At 61.4% G+C, this 17,203-nt stretch overlaps 1 protein-coding gene across 1 annotated transcript in view; it reads right to left on the reverse strand.

Annotated features, from left to right (window-relative positions):
• The window catches only part of ZMIZ2 (zinc finger MIZ-type containing 2), a 48,485-nt gene extending 32,353 nt beyond the window's left edge, over positions 1-16,132 (reverse strand). Inside the window, exon 1 of the mRNA XM_039524989.1 lies at positions 15,846-16,132. The gene's annotated coding sequence lies outside the window, so the exon portion shown is untranslated. The remainder of the gene's footprint in view (positions 1-15,845) is intronic.
• Positions 16,133-17,203: the final 1,071 nt, after the last annotated feature.

The raw sequence follows: 17,203 nt of genomic DNA on the forward strand, positions 1-17,203 counted from the left end.
TGGAATCGCACTCCTCAGCCGGAGCCCATAGCAGAATTGGGCATGCCAGACACGGGGCAGGAGGGAGTAGGACAGAACAATGGACTGAGGTACAAGGGGCAACATGACACAAATAAGCACTCAGCCTGGAGCTGCTCCATCCCCGGCTGGGATTGTGGAGGCAAGAAATCCCCTGGTGGGCCCTTCTGGAATAAGCTGTCCATGGGGAACATCCCTTCCTGACCCTGATCAGCAGCTGGCTCATGCCCCCTAGCAGGAAGGTGTGTATCAGGGCCAGGGGAGTGCACGGTGCCCCTCTGGGTCACAAGGAGCAGACAAGAAAGGGTTATGGGGCTGGGAAGTCAAGGCAGCTGGAGATACCAGGTGACTGGGCCCAGCTGCTTTATATAGCCAGCAGGAAGACAGGGGCTGGGAGGGCTGGTAAGTGGTAATACCCCAGTTTCACACAGCAGCACCATCCTCTGCCCAGCCACATTATCCAGATACAAGGTCAAGTCTCTTCTGTCAATCATTACTCTTGCCCTCAGTGCTATCCGATGGCAGTGAGTTCCACAGGCTAATCATGTCCTGGGTTGATCTAAGGACAAGCAAAGGTCTTTGGAGCAGGTCGAACAAGTTAAACAGCACTAGAGCTGGCAAATGCTTAGAGTGTCACCCAGGCGGTAGCACAGGAGCCTCTGTGTGGGCACTCTCTTCTCTGAGTCAGGGATGGCTCTGCAGCCAGGAGGAATGGTGACACTGAGAGTCCTGCCCACTGTGTGGATGGGAAGGACTTACCGGAGCTTTTTGCAAGAGGGTGGGCACTAAACCTGCTGTCTGGCCCAAACCTCCTCGCTGGCGGGGAAGGGGTTCCTGCCTGGCATTATGTTGCTGTGCATGGCACCATCCCAGAGGTGGCTGCAATGTGCCAGAGTGCCAGCTGCAGAGAGCTGGGGGATCTTACTCCCAAGGGGTCCATTTGCTGGGGAGTAGGTCAGGTGATGGGGGTCAGCACCAAGCTTGCATAGAGAGCCCTGCAAGGTGGCTTGAGCACTGCAGGGGTGATCAGAGCCACTCCGGTACCACGGCTGAGCCTGGGAGGGGCTTGGACACAGTAGAGGGGGTGAGGGAGGGTGCAGGGTGCACTTTGTGGCAGGGTGTAGTCTGCTTGGCTCCCCCAGCTCCTCTCCTTGCCTGGGCCTCAGAGAGCGTTTGCCAGGCAGGGGCTCCCCTACCCAGACAGGGCTTTGGTCTGGGACAGTGGAGGGTTGAGTGCAGCGGGGGGAGGGCAGGGGGTCAGGCCGCTCCCCTGGTACTGTAGGGACATGGCAGGCCCAGGGCCAGGCCCAGCCTCACACCAAGCCACAGCCGAGCATATCAGGCTACAATGTAGAAGGGGCGCGGGGGGCATCTGTCTCCAGGTCCTGGGGTTCCCACCCCGCTTGCAGCCAGGTCCCTGCCTTCCTGCTCAGCCTGGGGGAAGGTGGGAAGGGGCAGCTGGCAGCTCTAGCGGGGGCAGTGACTAACCCTTCCATGGAGCCCTGAGTCACTAGCGAGGCCCCAAAGCCTGCGACTGGCTCTGTGGGGGTAAGCCACAGCACGATGCCCAAAGCCTGGGGCCTTGGCATGGAGCCCTGGGGGGGGCGCTCTGCCTCCCTGCCCACATGCCAGGGTGGCACTCTGCCCAGGACCAGCTCTAGGCACCAGCAAACCAAGCATGTGCTTGGGGCGGCACATTTTCAGTGGCAGCATTCCAGACACTTTGGGGTTTTTTTGCACTTCGGGTGGCAAAAGCCTAGAGCCGGCCCTGGCAGCAGCAGCGTGTCATGCGTGGGGGGCACAGTTCGCACCGCACGGGAGCAGCGCCCGCACCTTGTTGCTGGGCCGGGCAGGCTCTGAGTGGGGGACACTCGGGCTGGGGGGAGCCGCCTGCAGGTGCCGCAGAGTGTCCGTCCCCCAGCGCCACAGCTGGGGCTGGGCGAAGTGGCCCGAGCCACCCAGGGACTGCGGCAGGGCAGCCAGAAGCAGCAGCAGCAGTGGGGCCATAGAGGGCGGGGCACTGCCATGTAGGGTCCTTGTCCCACTCTTTGGCGCTCCGCTCCTTCTAGGGCTGCCCTGCCCCAGCTCCTCAGCCCCCTGCCAGGGCGGTCCCCCAGCTCTGCCCTCCCGAGTCCTGGCAGGACCCTGGGCTGAGGCGCGGCCTGGGAGCCCACTACTTATCCCGATCCTGCCAGCGCCGGACCGGCTGGAGGTGAGGGGGGAGCGGGTGGAGTCAGCACTGGTGGGGGGGAGCCCAAGGCGGGGGGGCGAGGGAACTGGTGTGTGGGGGGGGGTGAGAGCCCAGGGATGGGGATGAGGGGCAGCCAAATTTTTTTTTGCTTGGGGCAGCAAAAGACCTAGAGCCGGCCCTGACTCTGCCCCCATCACTCTTCTATTGCTGTGCCTGCCCCATCTGACTTGCACCTGTGCCGAGCTCTGCCCCGGCTCCCTGGCACACAGGGGCACCAGAGCCTGCTGGTAGAACTGGGGACACTGTAGCTACCAGACTCTGGCTGCCCTGATGGGAGCAGGAGCCAGGAGGGAGCCCAGGCATTGGGCATGCTGAGCCCCATCCAGGTGCTGATGTGTCTTACCCCTGCCCATGGGGCGCCAGTGCCCTGTTTCAGACCCGGGTGCCATCCATCAGCAGCTGGGCCCTCCTGCACTCTGGGGCATGGCCCAGCGTCTCTCCCTCCCATTATTCCCACAGCCTGGCCTGTGCCATGGCAGGGCAGAGCTCTGCGGGGACAGCCACGATTGCCTTGGCCCTACTCCCACTTGGCTGCCAGCACCTGGAACAGGGCCATGGCACATCCTGCAGCTTTGACCCTGGCACAGGCACCGCATTCCCATGGTGGGGGTGGGGGGAGAAATGCGCTGTCCTTCAGGAGCTGCTCCCAGTTCAAACCAATGTCCTGCAGTGGACAAGTTTAAACCAGCTTCTCCCCAGCATGGGTAGCAGCTGGTGCTCTCTTAAACTCCAACTCCAGGCCAATGCTTGGCAAGAAAGGGACGTCCTCAGCACTGGCCCAGGGAGGATTCTGGAGAGCAGAGAGTCAAGGGGAGAATGCCCTCCTGCCCAGCAGCGTCTGGGGAGGAGTCTGGGGAGGGGGGGCCAGCTCTGTATGTACATGCTCACCCCAGGTGCTCACTAGGAAATTGAGGCATGGGGCAAGGTCCTTGCACCCAAGCCCCCTACTAGCCGCTGGGCAGGGATGCCAGTTTGCCACAAGCCCCCTGCATTAGCCTTTTGTAAAATAGCAGAAAATCCCATCCCATCCCAGGGATGAAGAGCTAATCCATGGTCTTGAAGCGGGATGGCTGGGGGTCCCTGTGCCGGGGGAGATGAGGCTCCTTCCCCAGCCCCCACCTGGAGGGAAAGACCATTCTCCCCTAGGGCACAATTCTCTGGCTTCTGCGTGCTGCTCCTCCTGGGGAGCTGGGTTGGGGAAGAGCCCTGTCCTGAGCCTGCCAGGGCCCCTGCAGGTGCAGTACGGGATTGGCAGGTGGGGGTAAGTGCTGGGCCCCGGTAGCTGGCTGGGGTGCAGGTGGACAACTTGTGCTGCAGGCCCTTCCAGGTGGGCCTGCCTGTGCTCCCTGGCGCTGACCGTCTGCCTGCACATAGCTCCCCTGCAGCGCACATCTGTGCCCTCTGTGCTTCTTGCAGAACATGTTCCTGGAACAAGGAAACAGCCTGTTCCTTCCCAGGGATTATAGCCCAGGAGGCACTGCAGGAGAGGGCAGGGGGGCCGACCTGTGAATCAGCAGTAGGACACGGGGCCTCCTCCCTGCGCCCAGGGGCAGAGGCGAGCTTTGCTGCCTTAACCCCTTCCCTCTGCAGCAGGCCTGAGGCCCTCTCTGCTCCTGTGGGAGGCCAGTCTTGGGAACTGGCAAAGCTGCTGGAGGCCAAAGCACACGGAACCACCCCGATGCAGTCCTCTGTGGAGCTGTCAGCAAACCCACCCAGCGGTGGGGATGCATGGGGAGAAGTGCGGTAGGTGCCCTGGCACCCCCAGAGCCACTGGCACCTTGCCTGCAGAGGAGGCCACTGAAGCAGCAGGACAGAGACTGCAGGTCCTGAGGTGCACTGAGCCACTAGGCTCGAGGGAAGCAGTGCCAGCCTGGAGCTAGGGGCCTCACGCTGCGGGCATCTGGCTCAGCCGCTCCATGCTAGCAGTTGCGGATGAAACCCGCTCTGGCGTGTCGCCCCAGCGTGGGCTTTAATCCTGAAGCTTCCCTCCCCACGCTGCTGAAGCGGGGATCCCCGGGATCTGCACGCACAGGCCTCCATGCATATGGGGTCATGGCCAAGCTCACAGGGTTTAGTGATTCCTAACTGGGACTATTAACTTATTCCTCCTGCTGGGAGCAGCCAGGACTGGGAGCTCCCCCAACAACCAACTGCCCTGCTCCCCTCAGCGCCCCCTGCTCGGGGAGGCCACGGCTGGAGTAGCCAGGAGCTCCCGCCCTGCTCCCCACAGCACCCGCTGCTGGGAGAGGCTGGGGCTGGAGTAGCCGGGAGCTCCCCACACAGCCTGGGATGCTGCATGCTCCGTGGCCTGCAGGGTGGGTGGGTGGGGAGGAGAAGGTGCCTCCCTCTCCCCTGCCAGGCGCAGATTCTAAGACTCTGAGCACAAGGTAAGGAGCAGGGGCCCAATGGGCACAGCCCTCCCTGCCCCTCAGGGCCAGGCTGTCCCGGGTGGGAGAGATCATCAGTACTGGGGGCCCAGGCACCTGAAAATGCAGTTGCCACTTCCTGGGGCAGTGGGGGAGGGGAAGGGGGGCACTCCCGGATGTGCCTTGGCGTCTGCAGTTCCTGTGCAGGCCCCGGTGGTCTCTACGCCCCCGCGGCAGGGCAGAGCGCTGCAGTCTCCACACACAGCTGCTCGGCGTGGGGGGAGGGGTGGGGGTGTCACCCAGCAAACTGTGCTGGGCACAGTCCCATGGCCCCTTCTGCTAGGGAATCCCCCCAGCCCCACTAGGAGAGAGCCCCCTCTGGAGTGTGGCGTCACACTGGCAAGGGAGAGGTGCCTGCAGCCCACAGGAGGGTCAGACCACCCGCACAGTTAGTCAATGGCTGATCTCCAGCTGGGCCAGCGCCCGGCCAAAAGGTGGGGGCGGGATGGTAAGTGGAGGCACAAGGGTGGGAGCAGCAGGAATGGGGTGACATTAAGGCTGAATAGCAGAACCGCTGGCTCCGGCAGGCTGCAGGGCTGTCTCCTGGGATGCTGGGGCAAGGAGATTTTTAACTGGGAGCACTGGGGCAGTATCTGAGCCTTGCGCATTGGGGAGCTCCCCATGTAAAAGATGCAGCATCCCCACCTGGTGCCTGGGACTTGCCACCTCTCTGCTCCCCACCCGTATCCCTCTCCAGCAACTCTCTCTGCTGGGCAGCCTGGTGCCAAGGGACGGATCCATGCAAGTCACTCTGTGCACTGAGCTCTCAGCCAAGAAGCAGCCGTGAGGCCTTTGTGTGCAGCCAGGCAGGGAAGGTAACCTGATCCTGGAAAGGGGAGAGGCACCCCAGCCATGCCCAGCAGAGCCCGGCTGGCAGCCTGCCAGGAAACCAAGAGCTGCGGCTCTTTGGCATGAAGTGCAGATGGCAGCTGCCTTTGTGTTTAACATGGAGGTGCAGGCCCTGGCAACAACAGCGCCCAATGGCACTGCCCTCCCTGAGCCCCACCGCTTGGTGGGAGAGGAGCAGCATGCTGGGGCAAGGGGCAGACACTTGTGCTGCCCAGCGGCAGCTCCAGCAGAAGCAGGACCCACACTGTGCGAGGGGATAGCACCAACAGCAAAGCAGGGGACTCTGGGGGGCTGGGTTTCTGTCCCATCACAGCAATAGGACCTCCTCAGGCAGGGAAGTGAGGACATGGGCACAGGTCCAGCACTGAGAGACATGGCAGTGGTGCCTGGGCTCCCTGGGTTTAATCACAGGTACAGAGTGTGGCTCTGCTGACCATAGCAACCCCACGAGTGCCATGTGCCCAGCCATGCCATCCCCTTACCACCTGCAAACTCCTCCAGGGCCTGGCATCAAAGCCCCTTGGCCAGGGTGCCATGCACAAGGCACTTCATGAGGGACAGAGTGGGTACAATGCACTGCGCTGTGGCTATTGTCTGCCTCCCTGCAGAGCAGAGCTCGGGTGGCCCTGAGGGGCCGGGCATTAATCCCACTCCTGGGTCAAATGCTGGGCCTGGCTAGCAGAGAACACCCCCTCCTGCGTCCTCCACCAAAAACCCTGCAGGCCAAGTCCTAACTTTGGCAATACCTGCAAAGCCCCTCCCCCACCCACACCCTGCAATGCCGGCCCTGATCGTGGACCTCATTAACCACTTCTACTGACAAGGCAGGAGCTCAGCTGGCTCTCCCAGAGGTTGTGCAAGTGCTCACAGGAGCCAGAGGCAACTAAAGGCAGCAGATCCAACTCGGATACGCCACGGGGGCACCGAGCTATGGGGAAGCAGCTCCAGGGTTGAGGACTCGGCAGAACCCGGGTTGGAACTGGATGGGCCCAGAGTGCAGGGTGGGTGGGGTAGCACCTCCCCTTCCAACACTCTGCAGGAGCAGGGGGCACACACAGGCCGAATGGGGATGGCTAGAGAGTCGCATGGCTGGATTTAGTGCTGGTCGCAGGAGCTGGCTGGAGAGCCCTGGATGCTGGCCAGATACAGGCAGAGTAGTCTGCTTCCGCCACCATATCCCCCCTCCCCTGGAGAAGCCAGCCAGCCTCTGGGGTCAGGGGGTCCTGGAATCCTGCGGAAGCTGCCAGTAAATGGGGGCTGATGGGGCAGTACCATGTGTGCTGAGAACACAAGGGGCTAAGTGACCCCCCACTGCTGTCCCCAGCTCTCTAGGTCCTTCTCTGGCCCAGCACGTCGGAGCCTCACAACACATTGATCCAGTTGGCATCTGCCAGGCTGTCTTAGCCTTCACACCCTCAGGGTTCACCCTGCAGCGGGATTCTCACAAATGGGGGGGGGCCTATCACCCTAGTGGGGCCCAATCCCATAGGGGAACTCTGAGCAGGCCGGAGAACTGCCAGTCCCCACAGCAGGAGGGCCGGACACAGGTGGGGCAGGGCATCCCAGCACTGCACAGGGAACGAGTGTGGGGGGAGGCATCAGAGAGATATTGAGCCGGAGGAGGGACTGAGAGAGGCTGGGCTGTCAGGGCACAGCCCAGCCAGGGCGGCTGGCCTGGCTGAGGGGCCTGACCCCAACAGATGGTTCTTGGCTGGGTAGCCCAAGCGGAGGGAGGCACCAACCTCTGGCCTCTCAGCTGCTTAGGTGCCTAGGTCCCACTCCGGGGGCAGGCCTTCGCTCTTTATCCACCTGGGCGGGACCTGGACTGACAAATGGGTTGGGAAAGGCCCCCTGCCACCCATCCTCTGGGTTCTGACCCCGGGCCAGCCAGGCCCCGGGAGAATGGGCGGAGGGTGTTCCTGGAGGGATGGCGCTGGAGTTCAGAATAAAATCGGCCATTTACAGCCTAGAACGATCACACATGGCTTGCACACGCTGTCCCTGATACACACATGCTGTCTCATGCTCTCCCAGTGACACACAAACACTCCAGCATCTCTCTCCTTTATCCTGTAAATAACAAAGCTGATCTATTTGAACTAGAGTTGGGGGGAGGGCAGCAGGGGGAGCCCCAGCGTCTCTGGGAGCCCCTGGGGATGGGGTGGGGTGGCTGGGACATGGAGGAGTCACTCACACACACGCAGCAGCTTCCAGGAGCCTGTGCTGCCCCCCCCCATGGGGGGAGGGGGGAAATGACACATGGGGGGGGGATCATGCTAATCATTACAGAGAATGCCAGGAATGAGCGTACCAGCCACCCGCCCACCCACCCACCACTCCCTGCCTGGCTGGATCCCCCACCCCACTCCCCTGTGGGGCACTCACACACCCCTACGCAGGGGAGGGGGAAATCACAGGGACTTTCCACACTGCCCCTCCCCCCGCAGGGTGGGGGCTCTGCAGTGACTTGCTCTGCTCCCAGCCTGTGGCAGTGGCTGGTATCAGGGGCTCCCCCAGCCCAGCGTTCACTTTCCAGGACCATGGGACTCTCCCCGCCCCCCCACACAGATGTGTACATCCAGCACTGGGCAGGCTCCATCCTCAGGGGACAGGACGCCCTGCTGGGGTCTCTGCGAGGGCCACCGGAGATCAGGAAGCACAGAACCTAAGCCCAGGGGCTCAGGCTGGGTTGGGGCCCGAGTGCCAGCTGGCCAAGGGGCTGAGAACAAGGCTGGGGAAGGTGGGGTCTGCTCTCTCTGTGCTCCCTGCTCCTCTGGCACTGGCCCCCGTTGTGGCCCCTTGGCAGCACCCGGCAGCTAACGTTGAACAGTCGGATGCAGGAGCGGGATGGGACAGGGAAGGGGCAACAGGCAGAGAAATCAGCAGGGTAGGGGCCACAGCAGGGAAAGAGGCAAGGCCAGGGGGCAGCCTTCCACCACAGGGAGCGGGCTGCGTATGGGCTGGTAGCACCAGGGCAGCAAGAGGAGCTGCACCCAGATGGGCAATAAACAGAGGCCTCAGGTATAGTCATTCCAGGGCCCATGTCCCCGCTGCAGCTGGCTGGCTGGCAGGGGCATGTGGCCTCCTGCCTGGGGACCCTACTCCCCTAACTCGCTGCAGGGTTCCTGGTCACCCTCACACACAGAGGCAGGGCACCGAGCACTGGTGATGCCGGGCCCCACGGGGAGCTAAGAAGAGTCTCTCCCTCCCCTAGGCCCGCCCCAGTGGGGCTGGGGTAATTCCAGGCTGATGGCTGGGTTTCTGCTGTAGGCCAGATGCAGACACTTTCAGTTCCCTCTGGTCTCCGCTCCTGGTGGGAGGTGCTGAGCCCCAGTGCGACTGTGACACCCAGCCGGCCACACAGTGGCTCAGATCCAGAGCAGCTGAGCCAGCACTCGGCTGTCCCTCCCCCAGTGCAGGGTATCTGATCTGCTCTGACCCAGATTCCCAGGGGCCCGAGACACTGCAATCTATTGGGGAACGAAACAACGGGCCGGCTCCATGCGTGGCCCCCGGCCGCTCGCCCGGCTCTCCCCTCCAGAGCCTCCTCCTCTGCAGAGCCCACCTGTTGTTTCCAATCACCCTCCAGCAGTGAGGGCACACCCCCGGCCTTCAGGGTCCTTAAGTGACAAGGCAAGATCTGAGGTGCAGTCACATCGCAGCCAGGTCCCCTTGAGCTAAGGGGGTGGGGGGGAATATGTGGACTCGCTGTCCCAGCCCCCTTGACATGAAGGTCCCTGCCAGAGGGACCCTCCCCATCCTGCCCCAGATGGTGGCCTGGAAAGCGATGGGGTCAAACTTCAGGGTCAGAGGTCCCCACTGGGTGTTTAAGGCGCTATCTTAGGTGGCACAACCCTGCCCTCCTCCCCGGGATGCTCCCCACCCCAAGGAATGGAGGTCAGGGTCACCCGGATGCAGCTCAGAATTTACTCACAATTCCATTCCCAGGTCCACCCCTCACCCCCACCCCCAGGTAGGAATAAACTATGGAGGGGCAGGCTCCGATTCCCTCACCCCACACCTAGGAGCAGCAAGGAGAGACAGGCCCAATCCCCTCAGGGCCTGCCGGGCAGAGCCCCTCATGCAATGGAAACTGTTAGCCCGACCCCACCCCCATAGGGAGGGGGTACCTCCCACTCAAAGGGACTGGCTCTGCCATCAGAGGCTCCTTTGTCATGGAAAAGAATCTGTGTGCTGGCCCCAGGACCTTTCACCTCCACCACCCCATGGCAGTGCCCCAGTGGGGCAGGGTCTTGTTACACACACGGGCGTGCACACACACTCCTCCTCCTCCTCCTCCAGGGCACATGCACATGCGTGTGACCCTCCCCAGGCATACACACCAGGACACATGCAAACATGATCTACTCCTACTGTTCCTAGTCCAGGAAGGGATCTTCCAGGGCCAGGAAGGGCCATAGCCATGAGAGGCTCCGGCTGAGCAACCCCAGGGAAGTTTCTCTCCCCAGTTGCCGGAGGCCCTGTGACTCTGCTGGTGCTAGTTAAGCCCGCCCCCGCAGGCTGGCTGGGCCATGCTGGAAACTCGGCTGGAATCACAGCCTCTCCGATTGGGGGACTCCAGCCACCCACCCCCTAAGGGATCTCTCCCCACCAGGGCATGAAGCACTGAGTGGCCTGGTACCAAGCTCTGGGCACGGGTTGCATGGGAGAGGATCTCCAGTCGTTCCGACACTGGCTGGGGGAGCAGCTATATATCCGGAGCCGCTGCAGCATATAAATCCCCATTTATCCTCCTGGTTGGCCTGGAGTGAGTGTGTAGAAACAGCAGGTTGGTTATGTGTTCCAGAGAGGCTGCTGGTTTCGGGAGCCTGACGCAAGGCTCCTGGGAGCAAATTTTCTGAGGCACTGGGCCCTCGCAGCTCCCAGTCAGTGAAAACATCCACTGTCTGGATGTCGGAGGACCAACAGGCCCAGCAAAATGGACTGTGCTGGGACACTGACTTAGGATGCTGATAGACTGGGATCCAGTCCTCCCATAACCTTCTGCATTAAGCTAAATAGATGGAGCTCCTGGAGTCTCTCACTAGAAGGCAGGTTTTCTAATTCTTGAGTCAGTCTCCTGGCTCTTCTCTGCCCCCCTTGCCAATTTATCAACATCCTCCTTGAATTGTGAGCACCAGACCCGGACACAGGATTCCAGCAGTGGTTGCATCAGTGCCAGCTACAGAGGGAAAAGAACCGCTCTGCTCCGACTCCACATTCTGCTGCTTCTGTAACCCAGGATCACATTAGCCCCTTTTGGCCACAGCGATGCACTGGGAGCTCGGGTTCAGCTGACTGTGGGGATACAGCACCTGGCACAAAGGGCAAGGACTAGCTAAGCCATTACACCATTGCAGGAAGATTGGAGCAAGGGCTTCCCCATGCCCATAGTACCTAATGCCAGGCACCCACAGCACCCCAAGCCCAGGAGGGCAGAAAGCAGAGCTACAGCCCTGACCTCCCTCCACACATACACCCCTCTGGACCCAGTGGTCTAACTCACAAGCCTTCTCCATGAGCCGGCCTTCAGCCAAGGATCTCCAAGCCCTTTCCCCGACAATAAAGTATAAGCACCCCGGTGTTACCAGTGCAGATGCTGAAGCACAGAGAGGTGTCTGGGCTCCCATTCACAGAGGTTCTAGACACCAGAGGATTCGGGGATGCTTCCATTCCAAACCTGCCTTCTCAGTTGCTTGTAACTTTTCAGTCCAAACTCACTTGTTGGCTTTTTTTTTTTGGGAGGGGGGGGGGGAGAATCTCCAACCAGGGAAATCCAGTGATGCCTTGGGGGGCGGGGGGGGAAAAGAGTGGGTCATTCACAGATACTTTTCACTCCCCTTGCTAATGGAAGTGATAGGTTCCCCAGGGCCCACACACTCCCTCTCTTTTATGATCCCCAAGAGCTTGACACTTTCCCCTTGGCAAACACAGCTCAGTAACCTGGCTCTGTAGCTCTCTCTCTCTTTAACTTTGCAGCCAGCCACTTGCGCACCGCCTGATGGCACACGAATACTCTGGCAAAGATCTACAGAACAAGCCACGGTAGAGCAGGTACACCATCACTCTGGGGTGACAGATCATGGGAGTCTCTGCAACAGTGACTGGAAGCGTGAAGGCGGTGGCTTGATTGCCTTGGAGTTTAACAGCTAAGCAGCTCTGTGCCTGGCTAGCATTCAGAGGGGACATAGTGACATGAGACTGCTCCAAGATATTGTTCAGCAAAGGTTGGGGACCCTCTGTTTCCCAGCCTCCCCCAAGAGAAAGCATATTGCCCTTTGGCCTATGCATGCCCTGTCCTGTCCTTGCTTTCTCGGGGCCCCCATGGGTCAAGATCAGACTCATCAGGTGGCTGCCGGCATTTCAGCCCGAGCGGCATGTCCATACAGTCCCGGCCATCAGGAGGGGCCAGGTGCTGCAGCACGCTCACTGATCGCAGGTGAGGGGCTGTCACACGGATGCTGACTGCTTGTTTTCTCCGATCTATTGGCAGCCAGTTCCATTGCTTGACACAGCAGGACCAATTCACTAGGGAGCAAGATTAATGACAGATGGGCTCCGCTGCCCACTTACCTATGGCTGGCCTGAGTGCATCACTTCACATTCCTTTACTCTCCTCACCGCCCCTCGGGCTCAACCCAGCCTCTGCCGTCCCCCCACCTCCTGCCAACCAGGCAGCCAGGGATGTAGCACACCCTGATTTTCCAAGACACTCACCCGGGGCCCGCCCAGCATTATATAAGTGGGTGGGTGGATGAGCCTCTGCTTAACCTAGTTACCTAGTGAACTATTTTCAATGTGCACCCGAGCCAACATGCAAGCTGTGAACCTGCCAGGACAGCGGGCACCGCACCCAGTGGGGGAGGGCAGATACGGAGTCAGCCACTGTTCTAGCAACAGCGAGGGGCAGAACAGGGGACCTGGGAGAGTTTCATCTGATTACAGCGAGGAGGGTTTGCAGCGGAGGCTGGGAGGCAGCGTCTACCCCATTTCTGCCCCTCTCTGGGCTTGGGGAAAAGGGCCTTCCAATGAAAGCACAAGGCCCTGCTAGGGTCTGACTGTCTGACGGCTCCATCCCCTGGGATGGCCGCTAGTGGGCCAGGCTCGGGGGCCTGGCGTTAGAAGACCTTCTCCCCACAGCCAACCCAGACTTCTGGCCCTCCTTCCACAGCTCTGCCCCCCTGCAGCCCCACATGCTAGGACCGGCATGTCTGGCCTCCTGCTGGGCCGGAGCCCAGCCTGAGCTTGGGGCTCCAGCAGCAGTCACACTGCGAAGGGGGCAGTCGTGAAGGAGCCAGGGCAGTTCTGGCAGGGCTGAAGCAGGCACCAGAGCAGCCTGCATTGCCATGCTCAGGATGGAGTTCATGATCCACAGGCGTGGGGCTGAAAGATGGTGGAGATGTCACTTGGGAAGAAGTCTCCCTCTCTTCCCCAAATCCCTCCTGCTCGTGGAAATCCCCTGCACAGGACAGGAGGGGAACCACAGGAGTCTCTCAAAAGGCGGGGGACGGGGGCGGGACGGATGTTCTCTGTGAGTCTTGGCCATAACAATCATCCACGTGTGGGCACTGCTCAAAAGAGCCCCGGAGCTGGAAGCTGCCATGCCCCCATCCCTAAAGCCACCTCTGGCTTTGCCATGGATTCCAGCACCTGATTTATGATCCCGCCCGTGTGTGGACAGGATGGTGAAGGGCCAACACACTGCGATTACCCTGGAGAGCTAGTCCACTAGGACAGTGCCTATGCAGAGTCACCGGAATGTGAGCCCATTCATAGCAGTGGGACACGAACTTGCCTTGCACCACGGCTCTGGACCATCTCTCATCTGTGGGACCAGTGCTGCCAACTCTTAGGAAACCAGGGAACAAAGTCACACCACAGCAGCAGGCTCCACCCAGCCTCCCCATCCCAGTGCATCCCACAGTGCAAACCAACCAACCCTTTCCAGGAGGTCATGCTACAGTGCCCAAGGGGTGGTGTCAAAGGGACAATAGATGGGCATGCCAGGCCAGGGCTGAAGCTAGCAGATTCTAGAGAAAACACTTAAGCAGAGGCCAGGCCTCCAGGAGGGTGGGGGAAGATGGAATTTAGGAGCCCAGAGGTCAGGAGATATTCCCAGTGTGCACTGTGTTATGCTGATGGTAAGGCTGAGGCTGGTCCCAACAAGCTGGGCCAATGGACCTGCAGCACCGCTGGCAGTCAAAGCGCCGGACCAGCCAGGTTGCCTGATTAAGTTGCAGTCCTTGGTGTCCCAATGGTGGGAAGAGCATGACCCTGCTCAGCCAAGCGTTACCCCGCTGTCAGGTGGCCACAGAGTGCAAACAGGCTGTCCGGGGGGAAAGAGGGGGGGGCGCAGATACCATGTTTCAGCCCCACAAACGCTCGTCACAGTAAATATCCCTAGCCACCACCACCCTCCCCCAACGAGCTCCCCCTCCAACCTCCTGCCACATGTCCCCACCTGGCCTGGATCTCCGCCAAAAAAACCCAATGCACTGGTACAAAGCCGTCCCAACGCTGGGGTAAAACGGACCAGCTTAGAGACCAAACCGCAAAAGACTCATGCAGCAGTTGCCCCGTCCCCTGTCTGCGGCCTCTCAGTCCACCCAGCTGTGACAAACTGGGGGTTCTGCCCACACCACTTCTGAATCATGGCTGATATTATATTGGATCATGAAATCCCTGGCAGGAAAAAAGCCTCTGGGTATGTGGATGGCCCATCAGACAGCAGGGCTGGGCCCCCACGGTGACCAATCAGTACCCACAGATCCTCTGTTCAAAGTAAAACATCCCCAGAAGCCAAGAGCTGCTGCTGCTGGGTCAGCTGCTTGTCCCCAAGGCCCAGCAAAGCAAGCAGCCTCTTTGGAGGGTCACAGCCATGCATGCCCCACGACCCATGGGCCTGTGTCACGCTAGAGAAGGAAAAGGCAACACTACAACGCCAGATGCGCCCTGCAGGGGCAGGCAGCCCCCCACCCACGCCACCTGGAGAGACTCTCTGTGCTCCCAACCCAGCATCCTCCAAGCTGGGAAATGCGGTGGGTGGGTCAGGCCCAGTCGGGAGAAGCCGTCTGGACCTGTGATGGCCAGTCTGCAGGAGGAGAAATTCCCCCATTGCCAACGGCGTACCAGACAACAGCAAGAAGGCAGAAAACCTCTGGTGGCACAGATAAGCCATTGCTTGGGCGCTGCTGGGAAGAAACCAGAAGCAGCCTGCAGCTCATGCACCTAAACCAACACGCCACAGAGACACTGTCCAGGGCCTGAAAACCGGCTGGAACAGCCCGAGTGTCAATCTAGGACAAGCTCAAGGATTCCGCCCCCACGCCCTCCGCCAGCCCAAGGCCTCTCCCTTCCCATCCATCTGCACTCAGCTGGGCCGGAGTCCTTGGCTGGAGCCAAGAAGGGGGAAGCCCCCAGACCGCAGGCACTGACTGGAAACCCCCAAGCCCACTCCCACGCAGACCAGGAAGCCTCGGGTGTGAGTTCCCAGCAACCCTGGGCTCTCTGGCCGCTCTCGCCACCCCGGGGGCCCCCTCCCAAGACCCCAGCCTCCGCCAGCGCCTGGATCAGCTGCAGACCTGCCCCTCTCCGCAGGCAGCCAGGCCCCAGGGCTGGCCCACAGCCCCCGACCCACTCCGGGCCCGTTCTTCCGGCTCCCTCCGGCATCCCCCGAAGGGGTCCTGCCCAGTGCCCACCTCGCCTCGCCCAGCCATGCCCGGAGCAGCGTCCCCCCGCCCCAGCACTCCCCAGAACCTGCCCCACACCGCGCAGGCAGCTGCAGCTGGGCGGCCAGCGGGGGCCCCGGACGGCGACCCCGCTCCCACCCCGCAGCTGGCACCCGACCCACCTCGCCCATGGCATCAGCTCTGTTGCTATGGAAACCCACTTTTCCTGGGCATCCATCAGCCCGAACCCGAATTCAACCGCAACCAGAAGCATTTAAAAAAAAATCAAACAAAAAAAATACCAACAAAAATGGCAGCTTCCCAGGCGGGGGGCGGGGGGAGCCGGGGGGAACCCCCTCCCCGCCCCGGAGCAGCCCGCCCCAGCGCCCCCGGAGCAGCCCGCCCCCCGATGCCTCCTTCCCCGCGGGCACCGGGCCGCTTGCAAAGGGTTTTCCTTCCATGCAACAAAGGAGACGGCACAAAATATCCTCCCCTTCCCGCCGCCCCGGCCTCGGGGGGCGCCTTCCCCAGCCCCCGGCGGGCATCCCCTTACCCCAGCCCGGGGTCGCCCTCGCCCCCCGCCCAACCTCCCCCCGGGCCGTGCCCAGCCCCCGCTCCGGCCCAGCCACTTACCTTCCAAGGAGACAAAAATGGCCCTTCGCCTTCCTCGCCCTCTTCCTCCCTGCGCGGCGTTGCTGGGGGAGGCGGGGGGGGGGGCTCACTGAGCCTGCTGCTGGCCCGGCTCCATGGCTGGGGGGCGGGGGGGCTCGGCGGTGGGGGGCGGGGGGAGCTCGGCGGGTGTAACTAACAAAGCCCTGGCTCTGCGGCCCCTCCGTGCCCTGCCTCCGCTCCTGCCGCTGCCGCTGCCGCTGCCTGAGCCACCGCGGGGTGAGTGAGCCGCTGCGCGCAGCTCCCCACCTCCATCCTGCCTCCCTCCCAGCTCCAATTGCACAATAGCAGCCCGGCAGCCTCATCAATATTCATAGCCTGCTGGGAGGCTGAGCCCTCCCTCCCCCACCCAGGCGAAAGCAATGGAGCTCCTATCTGCAGGCAGGGGATTTTTTGGGGGGGAGAGGGAGTTGGATGCAGCCCCCCACCCCCACTCGGGGTGGGAAAGACAAACAAAGGGCTTTGCTCTCTGCTGGAGGCCGGGTTGGCTGCACAGGGGCACTGGGATTTCAGCCCGCGCAGGGAAAGGGCGACTGCGCGCCCCCACAGGGGTTGCCACCTGTGCGGGTGGCCCCCTTTTTTGAGGACAGTGTTCTGGGGGCTCCGCACACCTCGCCATGAGCTCGGGATCATCCCACAGGACCTGGTTGCGTGCCTCCCAGCCACGCAGCCCTGGCATTGTGACCTGCCAGAGAGCGGGGCGATGTGTCCCAGTTAGGAGGCCTCGGCTACAGTTCCCCAGGGGAGTTTGTAGCCTAAATAGCCTTGGGGATCCAGGCCTTGGCCCTTTTGCTGATGCTTTCATCTCCCGAGGGCCTGAACTTTGTTCCTCATGGCAGCCAAGACGATGCTGCCACCCACCCCTGACATGTGTGCACCCGACTCCGCTCCCCAACACAGCACCTTACGCAATTCAGGCAAAACACCCTAGAGGCCCCGCATCCAGGCACTTCACCCTAGCAGTCTCCCATGCCCACCATACGCTGTCGCCCCCACACAATTCCCAGATGAAAAGCACAGCTATGTATTATTGTTATGAACACAACACCCCCATCCCTCCCCCATGCCCCTGATCCACCCCGCGTTGCCTGAGCCAAGCTGAGCTGCCATGCTCTGTACAGTAGAGATTCAGGTGCAGTATATTGTAGAATCAGCTCTGAATGTAAACTCCCCCAAGGCCCTTAGCCCCTGGTAGCCCCATGGACCAGCGATGACATCGGATACTCACAGGCATAAAGCCCCCTCTGAGTAATAGCCTGGGGCAGGGGCATGTCAGATGAGGGGGGCAAGAGGAGGTTGGACCAGGGCAGTCCTTTGACCTG

Source organism: Mauremys reevesii, linkage group 2 (genome assembly GCF_016161935.1).
Source record: "Mauremys reevesii isolate NIE-2019 linkage group 2, ASM1616193v1, whole genome shotgun sequence".
Taxonomy (NCBI): domain Eukaryota; kingdom Metazoa; phylum Chordata; order Testudines; family Geoemydidae; genus Mauremys; species Mauremys reevesii.